At 39.8% G+C, this 19,469-nt stretch overlaps 1 long non-coding RNA gene across 1 annotated transcript in view; it reads left to right on the plus strand.

Annotated features, from left to right (window-relative positions):
• The first annotated feature begins 2,473 nt into the window (after window positions 1–2,473).
• LOC107190408 overlaps window positions 2,474–19,469 on the plus strand; it is a 35,144-nt gene continuing 18,148 nt past the window's right edge. The window contains exons 1-2 of the long non-coding RNA XR_001516256.1: window positions 2,474–2,816; window positions 2,910–3,027. This is a non-coding gene — a long non-coding RNA (uncharacterized LOC107190408). The remainder of the gene's footprint in view (window positions 2,817–2,909; window positions 3,028–19,469) is intronic.

The following is a 19,469-nucleotide window of genomic DNA, read 5'->3' on the forward strand; positions in this document are numbered from 1 at the left end:
TTCGTGCAAACGATATGCACGGTCCTTCGGTATCGGGCACCGGGATCTTTTCCTGCTGCGAACCGTGGCGCGCGGAGACCATCGGCGTGGGTATAAAGAATTTTCTACGGATCTCATTCGTTGCCTCCCTCGCACACTGTCACTTCGCCCCATTCCCCCATTCACCCCCATCCCCGCGTATATACCCGGGGATCGAGATTAAGCAGGTGTACAGTACGCACCATAAGTTCGCTGCCCTCCCTTTTTTAGCTCGAAAATTCGCGAAACGGTTCCCCGATTAACGTTTTCGCTTAGTATCTCACGGGTGATCAACCGTGATGCGTAAAAGTGATCCCGCGGAGATATTACGACGGCGGATCGATCCGTAAACGAAACATCCAGACCGGTTCTGGAATAAATTAAATATATAAGCCATCGAAGGTTTTGGTACACAAAGCAGCCGGTTTTTTCGGGACATTTTATATTTGTGGTAAGAGTTAAACGCACTTTCCGAAAAGTTTCTTGCCAAAAATAGATTTGTTTCGGGACATTGTTAATAATACGAATAAAAATGAACAAACGAACATTTGTGTGGGCATATTGATCACCTGCATAAACCAAAAGGTAAACATGGTTGACGAAGTTATAAACATTGTTTTTGAAATTTTTCTGGATATAAATGATGTGAACTGGCTTAAGAATAAACACGTGAAGAATACTAATTATAAGACGAATAGTAGATAAAAAGTGAAATTGATCAGTTTGACTTCTAACAGGTGCAAGAGGCCCGATATGTCTCGTGATATAAAATTATTTGTGTACTGGATTCTAATCGGTTTGGAAATCTAATAAATGGGTCTTTTGGTGAAAACGTATTAAGGATAGAAATTTCTTTAAAAAAACTAATGAATAGAAAAGAAATAATTGAAAACGGAGATACTGGATACAACGGTGAGCAAGGTAGTACAATGAGTTCCATACGCTTCAGAACTACTTGACCCAGCAATCAGAATACGCTTCCGTCTACGACCTTGCCTCATTTACGGCTCCTCACCATCACCTACACTCATTGTACTCGCGCGAATACTATGCCTATCGTGGTTCTGTTTCATCCCCGTATCAGTCGTCGCGCGTCGCGGCACGTACAAGGGCCATCGGCGTTGAGTATAAAGAATTTCCCTCGGTTCCATTCCTCCTTTCTTCCCTCCCGCCCTTTGCGTCTTTTCTGTAGCGCGTGAACGCATGGAGAAACAAGATTACGCCGCTGTATGGTATACACACGCGCTGCAAGTTCTGCTTCCTAGGAGCAGGGACCGAGAGGGGGCGAAGAAAAAGGGAGAAAGAGAGATTGACTAAACCTCTTCCACCCACAAGCGTGATAGTCAACGGGTGATGCGCGACCAACCTAACCTGTGCCGGTTCTCCAACAAGGTAAGCAGAGGCTGGTGGAGTCGCCAGGCGGCGAAAGATAAAATGAGACAGACGCTGTACGATGGTGTGGGTGGTGGGGACTAGATCGGCGCATGCGCGCCGTGTACGCTTATTGAGCCACGGAGAGGGGCGTTTGGTGCCTCATCGTCGGCGGTGGTGGCGGTGACGGCGACGTGGCATGGTATATGGTCGCATGGGTGCAGCGAGGGGTGAGACGGGCGGTTGATATTATGCGGGGGAGGGGATTCTGGCTCCTCGTAGTCGGGGAAAGCAAGAGAAGAGTAGACTCGCGATGATCGAAGAGAGAAGAAGAGAACGTATGACGGTGTGCGTCACGATAGGCTCGTACATACGACGCACGGAGTAGTGGAGGGGGAATAGAAGAGAGACAGAGCTAAACTACCGACGCGAAAGCGGTATACATAAACGTAAGAGAGAAAGAGAGACGGACAGGGTTCGAATTAGCGAGAGGGTGCATAGTTGCGCGATAGATGATAGAAAGAGAGAAGCATGAAAGCTCTATATCAAATAAGGAAGGGAACGGTATGAAACGTTGGCCAAAGAGAGAGAGTACCATGTCATCGAGTGAATCGAGGGATCGTAGGTGTGACTAAGTGAGATAGATGGAGGGGAATAGAGAAAGAACGAATGGAAAGAAGGGGAGGTTGGAGCAGAGAAAAAACGAGAAGGAAATAGGTGAAATAGGTTGGTATGAGTGCGGCTAGGGTAAAGAGTAAGGATGGTTGAAGGCGGGGAGTCGAGGGGCTGCGACGAGGGCGGTGGGGAGAAAGGGGAGTATGAATGGCAAAAGGAGGGATAAAGGGGGCGCTGGTGTCGGACAGTCGGTGTCGCGCCAGGCCCCCGCTAGCGGCTAGCCAAGCAAGCAGCAAGCAGTCGCAATCCCGTCGCCTAACCAGCATCGCTCGCCTTACCTTTTCACCCTCTTACAAAATCGCATCGAGGCTTCCGTCAGTTGCATATATTTACCCCGTTCCATCAGCCGGTCCCTCTGACGTCGTCCGTCGTCGTTCGTCGTCGCCATTGCCGCCGCCGCCACCGCCGCTGCCGCCGTCGCTGTCGCCGCTACTGCTACTGCCGTCGTCATCGTCGCACACGCAGTACGTCGTCGTTATTGCTCTCGTAATCGTCGTCCAGTCGCGCGTGGTTAACGTAGCAGCGGTTCTTGTTTTAAGAGGAAGGCGCGAGCGAGTATTGATAACGTGTATTGAGAGGAAACAGACAAAACGAAGTACTCGCGAGAATATCGGGCAAGCTGATTATGAGTTGGAACAGTGGAGCGGGTCAGCGAGCATCCGGGCCAGCAGCGTTTTTAAAGTGAGAACAAGTTTTTCGTGGTTTTGTGTTGTATCCGCGAGATCGACCGGAACAGTACAGTGAGATTCTTGGTGAGAATATATATATATATACACAGATATATATATATATATATATATATACTTGATTCCATTCAACAACCACTTTCTGTACGGAACCACAAGTGAGGAGTACCAAGCTTCGAGGAACCAGTGAAGGCTCACCGACCGACTATACGTCTTGTCACGGTGACCGACATCACGGCGAGATCGTGGCTGATACCTCCGCGTGTTCCGGCGCAAGGTAGTACAGCCACTTTATTTTACGATATATATGTACGCGTACGTCTATACACGATCGGTACACGTTCTAACTACAGAGCAATAAGTCGTGTGCACGCCATTGGTCGCGCGTGGGTGCTACGCTGTATGCATTTCAGACCTGTGTATCCGCGGTTCATATCGTCATCCTGATGACGTCATCGCTCTCGTAATTACATTTCTGCATCGTTTTACGGGAACGAGGACTTCCCACATATTTTTTCTCCCTCTCTTTCGACGTTTATGAGATTCTTCTCGATAATTCATCCCCACGCTGTTCATCTGGCTTTCATTCCATGTAGCCGTACGCCACCGATTCTTTCGAACGCGAACGTTTTTACCCAACGTTGCTCCGTATTGCGATTCCTTACGATACATAGAATCGTTTTTCGGGAGAGACGGAATTGGATCGACGCATGTTCGTTAGTTTACTCCGTTACCATCGTGACCATAAGAAAAAAAGAATATGAGACGCGCTTTACCGTGGAACGGATTCGAAATCGCCAAGCGGGCAACGGACGTGTGCCGGTCGCGCTCATATGTTAGAAACGCACGGGACGATTAGCCACGTGTCGTTAATTTCTAGTTTCTTCGCGCGCGGTCCCCTTCATCCATCCACTTTAATTCCTACGAACGGCGCTCAGAAAATTATTTCGAAGATCGTTCTTTCAATTTTCCTATTTGTTATCGATGTCGAATCGACAATCGTGGAACGTGCTGCGAATTATCGGATACCTTGAAACACGTTTTTAAAGGGAGATACGTCGAGGTTCGCGTTAGTGCAATGATTTTATTCGGACCAATTGATTCCTTCTCATAATTTGTTTTTGTTTTACAAGACTGTTCATACTAACCGTTCAACGTAAAACAAAAATTATTACAAACGGTCAGTGTGTAGATTTCGTATGGAATAAACTAATAAAATTATAAAAGTGGTCAAGTAGAAAATTTTGCTAGGCTTAGTGTTCCGTGGCATATTCCAATTCCAATGCACTAATTGATATCGTACGGAAACGTGTGACGCGCGAGAAGAGCACTCGCAAAATTTGCTGCTTTATAGTACTTTGCGGTCATCATAAATATCGTGACTTGGCCACTATCTTTTCAGAAACGATAACGATAAGTAAGTGGTGTTCGACCGTTTCCTACGTTTGCTTCATCCGCACAATCATGTTTTAGTTCTTTTTTTCCGATCTATTCTGATTAAGCATGGGACTACCAATCAAACAGAGTGGAGTAATTTCGTGTAGATTGCCGTAGTATTGGAGCGGAGTGAAGTAATTCCGTATAAATTGTAGTAATCTCGTAGCCAAGTCGTATGAAGTTTTTCGGTTTCATTTAAAAGTGAAGTTATTTTTCTCCGTGATCATGGAACGTATTGTTTCCGGTTGTGCAAGTGTTCTCAAGTTCTTCGATCCTTTCGCATTCCTACCCGATCAGGTATGCGATCTTATTATCTGTGACTTTAATCTTCTTTCGGGATATTACAGTTTCGAAGGGTTGCTGTTGCGACCTCTGATTTTAGTTGTTGTTTTTTCCATCGTAAGTTCGAGATTCTTGGAAAGGTTTTTGAGGAGATGTTTGATTGGTTCTGCGAGCATCAAATAACTTTGATTTAAGTCGATCTCTGAAAAGAAAGCTGGCTTTATAAATTTGTTATTTATAATGATACCTCAGGCTCGATGTTATTAGCTTTCGTACTGTGAACATTCTGTCTTCGAACTTTGCAGTTATTGAGTAGGTGACTTACGGATGTTTATGTAAATTTCTTATATTCGTAAAATATTTTCGGAAAATCAGACGCTGGAAAACATTTATTCTGTCAGTTATGAGACTTCTCAGTTAAAAGAAAAACAAACATTTCCCTAGTGTTGATTAAATCTTTTTACTTCATAGGGATATACATATATATCTGCGTATTTCACAAATGTATACAATTTGCAGTTTATTTATGTGTAAGTAAGTTTGTAGTCAGTAGCTTCCCTATAGGCAGAGTTCCAAATGTCAGATAACTTGTAAACTTATGATTAGGCTGGCGCTGTTTATGCAAGTCTTTAATTTAAATGCTACCGTCACATATGATTTAAAAAGGTGTGGTTCATTTGAGGAATTGTACTGCATTAAAAAGAATATAGAAATGTTGTCGACATTAATGCATGTCCAAAATTTTCGATCCACTTGTCACCCCCTGAAAAATTAATAGACTATAGAAAGAATTCTTATACAACAAGGACATTTATCGAAGGTGAGCCTTTTTATGCTGATAAACTTGGAAACATTTAATCTATCCAACAATACTTAGAGGTCGACGTTCCGTATTAATATTAGAATTACCGAAGATGAATTTTGTTTCAATTTCCATTGCTTCTGGAAAAGGAACAGTTTATTGAAAATATCTTAATTGGAATATAATCACAAAATTCTAGGAAATTCATTTTTATAACATTTTAATTATTATTAGAAGAGTTTACGAACCAGTCATTTTTACAGCTTTGGTAGATTTAGTGTTAAAGTGTCCAAAGAGCCATGTAGGCAGTCTCACGAAAGATCGTCACTACAAATGACACTAGTCATCATCGGTAGCGTGCTTTTGTCGAACGCGACGCAAGAAATTTAATTGAAGTTCAAACAAGCTTCGATATGATTCTCGACATAGTGCAACTATTAACATCATTCATAAATTTTCGTTTACCTTCTACCCTCGTAAATTGGTCATTTAAAATATCTACGTATAACGATAAATGCGTATAAACACATCCTTCACTGGTAGACCAATTGAGTCCATCAGAATGTATCATTAATGCAAATGCACTGGTACAGATAAAAAAGGAGGGTGGGGGTGGGAAAGTAATAGCAGAGATAGTTTATTGTATATCAGAACGTAGTAAAAAACACGAGCCAATGATACGCATATCGGAATATGTATGCAGCCACACGAATCAAATCAATCCCGATAGCCTAGAGTCTAGAGTAAAATTCATTCCGATGCTCGAAAACAAAGGCGCGATCGTGCAGGAAGAGAAGAAAAATGACAACGCACGATGATCGTCGCGAGTCACATTCAACGTCGGGATCTGACGCTTATTCCGGGTCTTTATTGCTGGCGTCGATCTTTCGATCTCGAAACGATTCTCTGGTATTCGTGCGAGCTGCCTACGCGTTCCCTGTATAGGCGTGACTTCCTGTAATCGCCGTAAACAAGTGGAAACAAGGACAGCCGCGTTAAAAAGGGGTTCGTGGGTTATTCGAGTATGTAATACACCAGGCACTCCGAAGCTCAATAGGTTAAAAGACAGACCCGCGGTCGGAATGTCAGTGGGACACGCCCACGAAGCTTCTGAAATTCGATGCGTTCCAAGTCCCACAGAGCGAAATACATACGCGTGTGGGATGTAATCGACGCATTCACGCGTCATTTTGGGTTGACTTCTTTCGGGCGGTTACGGTTACCCTTCGGAAGTTTAGTATACAGCATACACGTGGTCAGAAACGTACTGTTACCAGTCACATTCGTGTTGCATAACATCGATATTTTTGTTTCCCTTGGTCGGCAATAGTACAAGTGTAAAAAACATTGAAGTTACATAGTTTGCATCCTGAGAAACTTCATTTTGACGAAACTATTATAACACGTACTTTGTGGTTTGTTTAGAAATGCGTGCAAATTAATTGGACTCGATCTTATCTTGCGACATAATTTACCAGAATTTACAGAAATTTCGAGAAATGACAGTAAAATGAAGCGTAATATGTATAATCGTATAGATACTTAATAATTCATCATATGAATGGATTCTTTTAGTTCCGGAAATTGTTTTCAAAAAGAATTTTCTTTTTACATGTATTCATCAGTTGTGGATTCAAATGTTTGAGTTCTGAGTTGATTAGAATTTTTGTAAAATTTTCATTGTATTTTCAATGTTATCAGATCTCTGCACATTGCACCGTGCCTACAATTTTATCATAGGTACACAGAACAGTATTATGTAGTTTGTTAACATTGACCGTACCGAGACTTTTATACACCTATTTGTACCGCATTTAAAACCGGTCATTTGACCGGCGATCGGTACGGTTAGTGTTAATTAATAATAGGAATATACACATCAAGTATTAAATTAACTTACGAACATAGTAAATAAAACAAACCTTTATAGAAAAGTCTTTATAATACTTTTGGTACCTTTCACAGGACGAATATAATAATTGGCATGCATTCATAGAACACAAACGTAAATGTGCCGAATCTATTGAATAGTGCTTTTTTATTTTACTATTATTACTTAATATACACTTTTATACATTACCATTAATTACTGCTTAATATAAATATTACTTAGAATAATAATGGTAATATACATATTTTGCTTCCTCATGTACGATAAGATTATAAACGGCTTATATCGAGAATTCTATTAGATTGAAAATAACAGAAAATTGTCATTTAGTTTCATATTAGTTTAAATCCGCAGACTACTTATTGTGTTCGTTATTCCTCTCGTTGGACTGCGAATGTTTATATAGGTTCATATTCTTATCTGTTGTTTTTGTTGAAGTTATCATACGATGAAAGGTACAGCACTGGATTTAAAACAAATCATTGCATGTTTAACTTCGTAATATGTTTATAATCTGTTCTGTGAAAGAACTCAAATACGATTAAAAAGAATCCCGATTCTGAAATTTATGAATCTCGCATAGTTAAAAGTAACAAATATTGTAGTTATTATTTATCTAGAGTGACGATCGACTCGACTACGTTTAGTTGAAGTTTTCCTACATAACAAAAAATATCGTTACGGAAGTAATTTTTGAGAATCAAAGAAAAAGGGCAATGTGTAGCCTATTTAAAGAAATATGCAATTTTTTGTTAATATAGAAAAGTGTAAATCTCCATATTCCATTCAGATAGTATTCTGTCAATAATTGTAGTAATAATAATTTTGTAGTGATAATAATTTATTACCGGTTCTAAGCGTCCTGGTTAACAAACATTAAAATACAACAATATTAACACTCCAGAAAGTCTAGTAAAAATCACGTTACCAGATTCTTTCAACACATTAATGTACAAGGATATTTTTTCAACAAGAGACAATTTTAGAAATCGTTGAAGATATTCTGAAGTTTAGTAGAGAAAAATTCAGTGCTAGGGACTTCGAGTCTCCCTTCATTTGGATTTCAAATGAAACCGTGTATATACGGAAACAACGTTGGATTTTCTGACCAAAACTAGGGCAAGCATGTAGGGTAATTCCATAAGTAATACTGCTTTTATTTTGCTTAGTACCTACGGTGCGTGGAATTTACATTTTCTTTATACTTCAAACCATTTAGACGTCCTTGCTCCGAAAATTTTCAAATATTTTTAACCCCGTGAGGGATACTGGCACATATGTGTACGTTTCATTTTTCTTTCATTCAAGCATATTTCCAAAAGATACAATCAACATTATTGTGAATAAATATTCACTAGGAATTTCCCCAACAAAAAAATATCCTACGAGATGATTGTCATGAACATTTATAAATATATTCCAAATATATATGTACATATAACTGAAAAGTAAAAAAAATTTTTTTTCTGGTCTTAATAAATTTGTCCATGAAGAGGTTAATGTCATGTTTCTCCTTTTATTTTTGTCACTTGTTTAGTTTTACTTTCAGCAGAATGTAGTTTAAACTTTTACATAAGATACATGCACATTAGTAAAATAGCAGAGTGTTTAATTAATTTACATTCATATAATGGGAGTTCCATCGTGTATTATAATACTTCAGCTTTCTATTTACGCAAAAGTGTATCCACCAGATATTTTATATTCTTTGATTTATCTGATCTTACCTACTTTTCTTCCGACTTGATCAAACAAACATTTTTACGGGTTAAATCAACGATAATATAATCTACCAACAGATATCTGATTTGTATCTTTCGAATCTATTTACAAAAAATGACTTAGTAACTTAAAGGACCTCTTATTAATTTCAAGCATCATCGACATTTAACGAAGAATAATGAATACGGGCAGTCGAAAGAAATTCGTAACAATTTACTAAAAATCACTAATAACAGGAGCGCCGCTGATCACTCAACTTACAGCTGACCATTTTCATACCATCTTTCACGTATACATACACCTTAACGGTTCAACGGACGCAACTGGTGAACATTTCTATTCCTCCCACCCTCACGAAACTTTCACCGAAAATAAAGAGTACATAGTCCGCCGGGTAGGCGGCCCTCCGAGTTATCAATCCCGCGGACTCGTCGATACGTTCGCCCCTGGGGCCACGAACTGCGGGGGTCGGCTTCGATTATGTTGTCCTGAAGGAGCCGCGGCGACGACACGGCGCGGCGGCAGAAATGTACCCCGATTAGAAGGGTAACACATAGATACATACATATATATATATCTGCCCCAGTGGCAGCGTCGCATGTGTGACCGACGACCGGCAGCTTGGGACGATCTGTGAAACGATCCACGCCGTCGTTGCTGCTGCGGGTACTGTAAATTAACGGGGCGTTTGATATAAATGCGATCCTCGCGTTGGCGTGGGACCAACACGAAACTTGTATAAATAGAATTTCTTCGCGCGGTGGTTGTAATTCTGTACAACACGATTTTCGGGCTTTCATTTACGTGGCTACCGTCGCCCGTCCCGTGGAAAACCGGGATAAAAACCGTGGAAGCGTGTACCGCCCGCGCTAGAGAATTGAAACTTCCTTCGACCGTTATTCAAATCCCCAGAGATAATTTCGACCACGTTACGTCACGCGTACTATAACGCGCACCGACACGCATTTCTCTTTATACTTGGTTTCGCTTGCTCACACGCGCGCGTCGTATCCGCGAGCTGTAATCAGTGGGATGATGTCACGAAGGGGGAATTCTGAATTTAAGGTTATGTCGTCGGACGCCGGCACGACACGAAGGATCGGGAGCTTCGAAGCGGCTCAGATGGAGAGTATCGATCAATATGTAATGCTATTAGTCTTTCTTATTTAACAGTAGAGAAATCTGGTGATTCGAAATCGATATTTGAACTTCGTATAGAGGGCGTGCTTAAAGAGACGTGCAAACAGTTGACGCCTTCGACTACTATTATTTTTTTTTATTCAGGGATGTGAAAAATTTGCAATCAGATATTTTGGAGAGTCCGCACTCCAAGGTTATGTGGGCTTGCTAGATGTTATTGCGACCCACTAAAAACCACACCCCTTTCCCTCGGTGGACCCCATTCAGCAGCCGCTCTCGCATTACCTCGTGTGCGACTACTATTATTATGATCGTGACAGTGAAATTTTTATTAAACACAACGATGAAACATTAGATGGACAGAGAAGCGACAGGAAACAGTACTAGACACATATATCTGTTCAGCGTAAACAGCAAATTTACTTTTCACTTATCGTGAAAAGAGAATAATAAAATTATTCCGATAACCAGTTGTGTACAAGTTTCGAGCAAATTGCCAGTAATTAATGATAAAAGTTGTATCTGTTCAGCGTAAACAGCAAATTTACTTTTCACTTATCGTAAAAAGAGAATAATAAAACTATTCCGATAACCAGTTGTGTACAAGTTTCGAGCAAATTGCCAGTAATTAATGATAAAAGTTGTCTAAAAAACCATAGCCATTTGTTTCCGCAATTGGCTTGGGTTTTGCAGGCAACTCCTACTGACAAAATGGAAAAGCAAATTGGCAGTAAGTCTTGCAATATAAAACCTGTGTCCTGTGTCAAATTGGGGGTAAAAATGGAACAGTGTCTGCGCGAGCCAATTTACTGCCTACGTTGCTGCCAATGTGCACACAAGTTGTTTATAAGCAAATGTTGCATCAAACTTGTAATCATAACCTCCCAGACAGCCAAACCTGCAAAGTCAAATTTTGTACAATGCCTGTTACATTGTAAAGTTACGGCTACAAGTTTCATGCAAGATTTGCTATAAACACCTTGCGCGTACATTGGCAGCAACACAGGCAGCAAATTGACAGCAACATATGCAACAAATTGGCTTGCGCAAGCCTTGTTCTGGTTTCGTCCTCAATTTGACATAGGTCAAGTTACAAGACTTTCTGCCAATTTGCTTTACCATTTTGTCAGGTCGCGATGCCAGCAAAGCTCATGTCAAATGCGAAAACAGATGGCTATGGTTTTTTAGACAACTGTTGTCATTTATTGCTAGCAATTTGCTCGAACCTTGTACAAAACTTATAACAGGCATTGGACAAAAGTGGACTTTGCAGGTTTAGCTGTGTGTGCATAACGAGTAAAACTATCTTGATGTGAACTAACATATACTTCGAATCATTTTTATGTATTTGTTACTATATAATTCTTATATTAATAAAAGTACTGGGAATAATTACATTTGTTTTTTACTCTATATGTATATGATTCGTGTAAAGTAAGTACACAATCGTGCATCAGGACGTAGTCTCGCTTGATTATCAACAAATATTTGTCTAACCAAGTATCTTGTCGTTTCATTCGTATAATCAAGGTTCTGTTGTACACCTTATCTAAAGATCGACACAGGGCTACGAAATAGATTCACGGGAAGACTATAAGTTCGTTCAAGTGTTAATAAAAAGACAAAAAACAGCTAAAAGATTGGTGGAGTAACACAAGGAACACCCGTGGATATTGGTTGATGTATCGTTTCGGGCATATGCATGGCTCCGGGGCGAGAGAAACGGCGGCGAATAGAAGAGAAAGAGAGAATTATTTGTAGGTTACGTTGGCGGGTCAACGCCACCTAGCTCTCCCTCGCGGGAGTAGCCTGTCACGGGACTAAAATTAAAACGAGGCACACCCACCCCGCCTACACACTCATACACCGTGTCCAAGAACGTTCAGGGACAGATAGACAGGCACAGAATCGACCTTAAGCCTTAAGACATCGAGCTTTCTCTCCCTTTCTCCCTCTTTCAGCTCAGTTCTTGATTTCTGTCTCGACAACACTCCGCCCTTCTTCGTCGTCACGTGTTTCACGGGTGGCGTGTTATCGTTCTCGGGTTTGCCTCCATCTCTTCCTGGCTTTCCCCTCTTACAGATTGTTTCAAGGAGTTTCTAAAAAACAGCCACCACGCGTGTTCCTCTACATTTCCTAGATTCCTCGAATTAGTGAATGTCTTTGCATGCAATCACTGTTACAGAAGGTATATTTTTCTAATTTTTTGCTTCACATTGTACTATTATTTTCATATTTAACCTATTATTTATAGCACAGCATTCAAAATTGAAGAATTCTATTTATGCCCGATTGACACTGCAATATTGAGTACAGTAGGTTAAGTAAATGGGCAGTTTCTTAAAATAATTGTATTGATAGATTGTGCACTGTGGCCTCATCCAGGAAGAACAGACAGTTCAACAAATGAAACTTGTAGGTATTTGTTTATCAGGACGGTGCTAATTTATTATAAAAGCGATGAAAGATTCTCAGAATGGTCTCCGGCTTCTTATAGCCGTTCCTTATACCTCGTTGTTTATTAAATTGAGAACACGGCAGTTTTACTAATTTCATAGTACAATTCTTCTCTCGTGGAAATTGGTGTGGAATAAATTTCTTCCACAATTTCTCACACATGAAAGTCAGTAATTATTGAATATGGAATTCAAACATAACAGTGTATGAGTGAAGTACGAATTACGTACCTATTCTTGTGAATTCTTTGTTTATTTGGAATTTCTGGCCTCTTTTTCGTATACCGAAAGATTAAGCAACACGTGTGAATAAGAACATAAACGAACATCCTTACATTTGTTGTTCTATTTTCGTGAGTGTATTATTATTATTAGATCGATTGGTTCTAATTTGGAGAACAAGCCTGGCTTGGAGGGTGTTCAATTCTACACCGCAACGTGATTTGTGGATTTCAGAATGAATTTTAAGCGTGTTTAATTGATTAAGGTTGATCATAGCCAAGGCAAACGTTTTCGATTGCCAGAGATTACATTTCCTTCATGAAAAACCATGCCAGAAGCAAGTAGCGCCACACTCTTACTATCTTACTGCGTGCATCGTGTCGCAAACATGTGGTGGAAGGATGAAATGAAGCAGCAGGGTGGCTGAATGGGGACATATAGCGGAGGATGGTTGACGAGCAACCTTGCGGGGTCGAAAATCTTCACCTTTTTGTTTCTACCAAGTGTTTCTTTCTATGCCTACATAGTTTTATACCCGTGGGCAACTTGCATGACAGATGCATGCAATATGCTTTACAGTTGACGACATGGATGTATTATTGGCAGATCAAAAACCTTCACAATTGGTCTGTCATCTTTCATTATTAATTTCAAGAAGCGAAGTTTTGCATTCAGATTTCGATCTATTGATTATCCCATTTGTCTATCGCTATGTTGAAATCTTCCTTGACCCACTACTAGTATCCCGTTGGATCTCATATCTAAAACGAAGAATAAATTTCCAGAGCTTGTAAATCCCTCGAAATCCCATCGGACTTGTCAGAGTCCGCGAATTTTGGTCGAGCAATAGTGAAACTATTCAAAAATTAAAAAAAAAACCGAACACCTTCAGAAAAACGGTCGAGTTGCTTTAATTTAAATACACCAGATCGTAACTCTGTTTTTCGAGCGGACTAGCCGGGACTGATGGTACATTCATTGCGATAGAATTTGATTTCGCAGAAAACGATAAATATTCAAGGGCAAACGCGGGCGTCCCTGCCGAGGGTTGTGTTCGTGTATGTGTGTGTGTGCGTGCGCGCGCGCTGCGAGCGAGAAGCGTTCCATGGAATTTCATCGGCAGGAGCATTCTGGCGGTGTGGTGGTGCACGTATAGCGGCCGACTTCTCTCGACAATGAGTCAGAATGAATGATTTGCAAGCGTTGAAATGCATGAACGAGCAAGCCGAGCGCGACGTCCGATTGGACTGCTGCTTCTCTCTCTTTCTCTCTCCCCTGTAGTCGCGCCCTCGCCCTCCTCTACGAATTTATGGCTTCAAAGCGTCCCAATGCATCTACTCTGTGGCGTCAAATTGCTTTCCAGCGGTTTTTTAACATCCCGTCCAGCCGTATCGCGGCAGTTTTGCGTTTTATCTAATTATATTTCGCCCTCCGAGGACGGTTTGTTTGATCGGGGGGGGGGAGGGGGGCTACCCCTGTTTGCTCCCCGCATTTTTTCCACCGTTCCACATCACGAATGGATTAAAATATTTCTCTCGTTCGCGAGAATTGTTTTTTTCCGCTCTCCCCTTCTTTGTAATTTTTCTTGCATTTTTTTCTATTAAAAAATAGCACAGTACGAACACGCTTATATGTAGAAAAGCGTCATCGCGGTGATCTGTCCCACGTTCTATCCACTCCCTTAATCTCGAAGGGGGTTGTACTTTCAGTTCAAAAAGGCGCATCGAGGCTCGTTCAACGTTAAATATTCACCCGTGTAATTACACGCTCATTTCTGCCGAAACTGTCTTCCCTATAGGCGCCTTTCCTGCAGTTTCGTGAAAACGATATTGCGTCACGAGTCGCGACGCGTATGGTGCTTCTGCTAATGCTGCAACGAGTATTACCAGGCGCGTTCTTCTTGAACGTTTTCTTTTCGTTTATTGAATACGGTGTAAAAGTGTGCGAAATAGTGTTTCACGTAGAGATATTCGAGAGAAATGTAAGGAAGGGATAGGTATTGCTACTATACAGGGTGTTCGTAAATATGTAATTGGTAGAAATTGGTTTTGTTGAAGGAACTTATTAGGAGAGACAATAATACTTTCATAAATGTGTGTATCATTGAACTGAAATGGTTTGTGATATATGTAATGCCATTTTTTAAACATAAGTTTATAGATGAAAAATGCATTCACGGCTATTTGAAAATTTTACAGTTGATTAAATGTAAATCACGCTATTACCGGCTGAAAATTTCTATTCCTATTGAAATTCTATTTCTATTTCCAAATAAAGTAAATATTTTTTACGAATTCACCTGTCCCGCCAGTGCGAAAAATGTATAAGCTGCTACTAATTCGAGCTCTTTTGATGTCAATAATTTAAAATCTTGATAATTATAAGGAAAACTATTAATTTACAAATTAGAAAATTAAATACTAAATATTTTTAATCCCGAAGTAACCGATAGTGGGAAGGAACTATGTACGAATAGCGCATTACATAAATGCAATTGCAAAATGTGATAGTCCCTTTTGCTTTTTAACATTTTATATTACCTGTGATTCAGTGTTGTCGCGACAGAAAATCAATTTCCCATTCAAGAATTCTGAATACTTCTGTCACTTCGTTAATCCGAAATATCATTTTAATTACTCGATTACGCGTATGTATAAACATAATGCTCCTTAATGATCAGAACAACCGTAAGGAAGTGTACGATATCATCAGTACGATCTCCTGCGTTAACCTAACACACCTCGAAAGTGACTAGTTAAATAACCAACGTTTCTCCAGAAATTCTTGTTTCTTTCAACGAGGTGTATATCAACAGGTTACGTTCCCACCTATAGTTCAAGGTCACAGTGTACTTCACAGAAAGGTATTGATAATTACAATAATCCAAATCTTACTTTTACGAAGAACTTAAATCTCTCTAACACCAACTCTAACGCATTGTAGATGTTCGTACAATTTTTTATATACATAGTGCACGAGGCCGGTAATTTATTAGTTGATAAGCACTATTGAACCGCGAAAATGTAGGTGTAAAGGCCATGGTGTTATGCCCCGCGCACATTCCACGTGGGCATAAATTGGAACCGATGCCCTATGCGAATTGGCGATCGATATCGCCATTGTTTTCCATTCAGCTGATAATGCCTCGGCTCTCGGGGCACAGCCATGGTTCAGTCTTATTGTAGAAGTTCATTCCTTTGCCTTAGTTCGGAAAGCCAGGTCGAGAATTTTCGTTATTTGCTCGCGTTAAATACTCAGCCAACCTCGGACCATTATATGCGTTAGTTCCGCTGAACTTTCCCCCTCCGCGATCGATCATCCACGATTACGATCGTTAGGTAAGAAGAGTGCGTCGAACTTCCGGCTTTCGCGATTATGTCATCGGTGACTTGGGTATGTTTACAACTTTAAAGTATTAAATCTGCCTCTCTTAAAGGGAGGCTTCGATCGGGACGAAGCGCGTATCCCTCGATGAAATTTGGCGTAGATTGCAAGGGACGATGTAGTTACATAAATCCTGGAACATTAATCGCTGACACTGAGCTGTTGCGTATAAAAAATAGTAACTGTAACTCTTGGACAAATAAAAATGTCTTATCTACCATGAAGAGTTTAGCTTGAAAAGCAAATTCTTTGGCTCAAGTCTAATAGTAAAGGTTAGAATACTTTCAGTTAATAAATTAGTTTATACTTTATATATACAATGGTTATGAACACTGTTTAACATTATTCTTTTGTAGTCTTCTGTCATGTACAAAGCGACATCTTATTCTGGTTTTTAAATCGTTTTAATAAATTCAAGCATGTAGTTAAAAGGTACAGTATTCTCTATCTGTGATCGTACGTTCCTCAGCTCGTTGTAATCACGTTGTTACTCTTATCAAATCATAAAATTTTGCACGGGTCTTGTTCTTTTTTATTCATTTATTTCACTATTTCATTCCTTTTGTTTTCACATAGTAGTAACATAAAATTCTACCGCTGTCAGATAATACAGATGCAGAATAATCATGTCCTTTGGTTTCTGTAGTTGCGTTAAGAATGCTGAGTAATGCGACTTCGGTGGTAATATAATATAGTAGTCTTTTCTGTACGATCCAATTCTGTTTAGATTAAAGTCAAGTGAGGCTTGCTGCTACAGAAAACACGTAGGAAAAAAAATTTAATTCAGAGAAACTGGAGGCGGTATTTTTATTATCTTGTATATAACATATCGATCAGATTTCTAAGCTTCTCGATAATCCGGGTATTCCGGAGTGCAAACTACACTTTTAAAATCATAAGACGGGATCTCAAATTCATTCTTATTTCGTCTGGCGAACCCTGGTTGAATATTTCACCTGTTAATCCGCCAATGTTTCCAAATAACCCAGACCGTCATCCGAATTATGGGTGTCTTTTTTTTTTCGCGCGGAACGTCGTGAGTCAGTGCACACCATTGTGCGTACAATAAAGAACGCACCGACCGAAACGTAACACACCGTGGATAATCGATTATTGTCGTAACACCTGTCACAACGTTTCACCGTGAAATACGTGTCAACTGCGGTGAACACGGATCGATGGAAGGATCTAGACATCGGGAAGAGGCCTTGAGCTTTTATTGCTTCGCAGACAGAGGTTTTCTATGCAAGCGTGTAGGTATACAGGTATACATTCGACTCTCTATGTCCCGGCGGCACAAAAGAACACAATTCTATGGATGTATATACCTAGCCCGACAATCTCCTTAAAAGGCTAGCAAGAGGAGTCAAGCATCACAAAAAGGTAAAAATCTCCCGGCTGCTCCGAAGTTTTTGATTTCACTAGGAAAACATTCGAGACGTCTGGTATTGTGCGGCATGATGCCGGTGCTATTAACGGTTTAGTTGACTCTAATCGATGACACCGTATACCTGGGGGCAAGTAGGTGGCTGAATGCTCTCATGAGACGTTCATGTGAATTCAGCTTCCTGTGTATCCATTCGATACATAATGTTCTGTTCATTGTAATTCGAGAGTAATGTTCTGTAATCTCATCTGATTTGATATTCGATGATGGACACGCTAAATTGTACCCCTTTGAAAATTTATTACATTCCGTGTTTCTTTCGTGACATACATATGTGGTGTCAGAATGAAAACAAATATTGTGTCGATCACAAAGCATTGCTGACGTTTTCGTTAAGCATGACAATGTTCAATTTTTTTGTTCACTTTATCCTGCAAAGGCACGAGTGAGAGTTATATTTTCTTCGTCTTGAATATATACAAGATTAGATATATCATTCAAATTTCTAATTTTTTTTAACTAGACACATACTGAGCGAAACAACTATCATAAACATCTGTCTATAGGAGAATTTAATTTACCATAAAGATCTACAGTCGAAAGATAATATAAAATTCATAACACAGTTCCTTCTATATATTTGTACTGTATTAATACTACTTCGTATAATATATCCTTAATAACATACATAAAATTTTGTCCGATCTTCTAATGTTCTGAACCATATTAAGGAATAAGAAGTACGCTGTATCATACAATACACGTATTTTCAATACTAACAAGGTAGGGGAAAGGCGTCTAAAACGATCTCTCGGGGTAAAATGATTCCTGGCTGCCCTGTGGTTATTAGTGGTGCTATATCGCAATGTCGTTCTACAATAGTTCTCCCCGCACGTCACTAGTCGTTGCTCGAAGTGCCATGTGAATATCAATGCTCTGTGTGTTGTACACAAGAAAAATTTAAAATTACTGCAATTTATCTAAGATAAGGTCTTGTTCAATGTCGTGTAACTTTTGTCATAAACGGTTTACTGTGACAGTTGCTTCTTGCGCGGATTTAACCACAATTTAATAAGTTAATTAATGTTTCGTTACCGCATGTATTAAGTTGATGTTATATTTAACTACTGAATGTGAGTTGGGTGTTTGGGGTCATATGATTCCTCCCTAGTAGGATAAAATGATCTTAGGAATCATTTTACCCATATGCTATATTATTGGTCTTTTGTTTTAGTTACAACAATGCTCCGTCAGTATGAAATAACTGAAATGCTTTTTAATGTTCGTTGTATTTACTATCAGTAGGTGTAAAATAATCCTTAAGTATGCCTTCAAAGAAATCTAAATAAAAAATATAATTGATCGCGTAGCTAAATTTCATTTAAGTCAATGATAAGATAGGTCGACTAACTTACAAAAACTACTTTAGTTTTATTTAAATAATGAGCAATAGACACTTTTTCCCTAAAATATTAAAACCTCATTATCAGCCGTCATGAATAATCGAAATATTCGCGTGGACAAGTGCCGTAAAAGTTGCTGCAAACAGTAAATTAGCATTTGGATAAGATTATGCAAATATTAAGACAGTTCAACGTTAGTTCGTGAAATTCAAGGCTGGTGATTCTTCATTAGAAAATGAATCGTCAGGAGGAAGGCGACAAAATGCCATCGACGATAATGTTCTAATGTAAGAGATTATTATTAACTCTTTGCATCTAGCCCTTTGCGCCATTAGGCGCTGTTCGCAGTCAAAGGGTTAACATAAATAATCCACGACGAACAACAAAAGAAGTAGTGCGGTTAAAGTTTCATTTATGAAAACGAGATTTTATGTGCAGCAATCCAATAGTTGTACCCCACGTTCTTTCAAAGGTGTTTCCTTCGGCTGGCAATAATTTTTAATGACCGAAAAATTCTGTGCGAATTCGTTGCAATCGCGCGTACATCTTCAACTATCTCCCACGGAAACTTCCTTGAGGTTTACTGATGCAGA

The sequence above is a fragment of the Dufourea novaeangliae genome, unplaced genomic scaffold (assembly GCF_001272555.1).
Source record: "Dufourea novaeangliae isolate 0120121106 unplaced genomic scaffold, ASM127255v1 scaffold194, whole genome shotgun sequence".
NCBI classification, from domain to species: Eukaryota; Metazoa; Arthropoda; class Insecta; order Hymenoptera; family Halictidae; genus Dufourea; species Dufourea novaeangliae.